Source organism: Chaetodon auriga, chromosome 23 (genome assembly GCF_051107435.1).
Source record: "Chaetodon auriga isolate fChaAug3 chromosome 23, fChaAug3.hap1, whole genome shotgun sequence".
NCBI classification, from domain to species: domain Eukaryota; kingdom Metazoa; phylum Chordata; class Actinopteri; order Chaetodontiformes; family Chaetodontidae; genus Chaetodon; species Chaetodon auriga.
Window position 1 is genome coordinate 2,914,248 of NC_135096.1, and position 2,500 is coordinate 2,916,747.

Genomic DNA, 2,500 nt, shown 5'->3' on the forward strand with positions numbered 1-2,500 from the left:
AAAGGCCAGAAGACTCCCTGTGGCTGCTAGAAGAAGAGGAGGGGGTCAGGGATGGAGCCAGCACCCAGCACGAGTAGCAGGCTGGGGGGCCTGGAAAGGCCAGACGCCTGCCTGTGGTTGCTAGAAGAAGAGGAGGGGGTCAGGGCTGGAGCCAGCACCCAGCACGAGTAGCAGGCTGGGGGGCCTGGAAAGGCCAGACGCCTGCCTGTGGCTGCTAGAAGAAGAGGAGGGGGTCAGGGCTGGAGCCGGCACCCAGCCTGCTCCTCGTGCTGGGGGCCTGGAAAGGCTGGAAGCCTCCCCGTGGCTGTGAGAAGAGGAGGGGGTCAGGGCTGGAGCCGGCACCCAGCCTGCTCCTCGTGCTGGGGGCCTGGAAAGGCTGGAAGCCTCCCCATGGCTGTGAGAAGATGAGGGGGTCAGGGCTGGAGCCGGCACCCAGCCTGCTCCTCGTGCTGGGGGCCTGGAAAGGCTGGAAGCCTCCCCATGGCTGTGAGAAGATGAGGGGGTCAGGCCTGGAGCCAGCCCCCAGCACGAGTAGCAGGCTGGTGGGCCTGGAAAGGCCAGACGCCTGCCTGTGGCTGCTAGAATAAGAGGAGGGGGTCAGGGCTGGAGCCAGCAACCAGCACGAGTAGCAGGCTGGGGGGCCTGGAAAGGCCAGACGCCTGCCTGTGGCTGCTAGAAGAAGAGGAGGGGGTCAGGGCTGGAGCCAGCACCCAGCACGAGTAGCAGGCTGGGGGGCCTGGAAAGGCCAGACGCCTGCCTGTGGCTGCTAGAAGAAGAGGAGGGGGTCAGGGCTGGAGCCGGCACCCAGCCTGCTCCTCGTGCTGGGGGCCTGGAAAGGCTGGAAGCCTCCCCGTGGCTGTGAGAAGATGAGGGGGTCAGGCCTGGAGCCAGCCCCCAGCACGAGTAGCAGGCTGGGGGGCCTGGAAAGGCCAGACGCCTGCCTGTGGCTGCTAGAAGAAGAGGAGGGGGTCAGGGCTGGAGCCAGCGCCCAGCACGAGTAGCAGGCTGGGGGGCCTGGAAAGGCCAGACGCCTCCCTGTGGCTGCTATAAGACGACGAGGGGGTCAGGGCTGGAGCCAGCACCCAGTACGAGTAGCAGGCTAGGGGGGCCTGGAAAGGCCAGACGCCTGCCTGTGGCTGCTAGAAGAAGAGGAGGGGGTCAGGGCTGGAGCCAGCACCCAGCACGAGTAGCAGGCTGGGGGGCCTGGAACGGCCAGACGCCTCCCTGTGGCTGCTAGAAGAAGAGGAGGGGGTCAGGGCTGAAGCCGGCACCCAGCCTGCTCCTCGTGCTGGGGGCCTGGAAAGGCTGGAAGCCTCCCCGTGGCTGTGAGAAGGTGAGGGGGTCAGGCCTGGAGCCAGCCACTAGCACGAGTAGCAGGCTGGGGGGCCTGGAAAGGCCAGACGCCTCCCTGTGGCTGCTAGAAGAAGAGGAGAGGGTCAGGGCTGGAGCCGGCACCCAGCCTGCTCCTCGTGCTGGGGGCCTGGAAAGGCTGGAAGCCTCCCCGTGGCTGTGAGAAGATGAGGGGGTCAGGCCTGGAGCCAGCCCCCAGCACGAGTAGCAGGCTGGGGGGCCTGGAAAGGCCAGACGCCTCCCTGTGGCTGCTAGAAGACGACGAGGGGTTCAGGCTTGGAGCCAGCACCCAGCCCTGCTCCTCATGCTGGGGGCCTGGAAAAGGCTGGAAGCCTCCCCACGGCTGTGAGCAGATGAGGGGGGGTCAGGCCTGGTAAGGATGGAAGCCTCCCTGTGGCTGTGAAAAGACGAGGGGGTCAGGCAGGTGAGCTATGTCTATGAGAGAGAGGGAGAGAAAGAGAGAGAGAGAGAGAGAGAGAGAGAGAGAGAGAGAGAGAGAGAGGAGTACCAGGGGCACGGGGATGAGAGCAGAGTACCAGGGGCACGGGGATGAGAGCAGAGTACCAGGGGCACGGGGATGAGAGCAGAGTACCAAGGGCACGGGGATGAGAGCAGAGTACCAGGGGCACGGGGATGAGAGCAGAGTACCAGGGGCACGGGGATGAGAGCAGAGTACCAGGGGCACGGGGATGAGAGCAGAGTACCAGGGGCACGGGGATGAGAGCAGAGTACCAAGGGCACGGGGATGAGAGCAGAGTACCAGGGGCACGGGGATGAGAGCAGAGTACCAGGGGCACGGGGATGAGAGCAGAGTACCAGGGGCACGGGGATGAGAGCAGAGTACCAGGGGCACGGGGATGAGAGCAGAGTACCAAGGGCACGGGGATGAGAGCAGAGTACCAGGGGCATAAAACCAAAACGACAAGAAGAAGAAGTGGGGGGAGAAAAATATGACAAAGTCAATCTCGGAGAGAAGGCGAAAAGCAGGCCAAAGCGGTTGAAATCCAACCGCTTTGTCATTTTCAGAGAGAAGGCGAAAAGCGCAGGCCAAAGCCAAGCGCGTCTTGCGTATTTTCTACATTTCTTTCATTTTCTACATTTTTCGCCACGTCCCCGATGACAAAACGTCAAAAAAGATAAAGTACAGAAG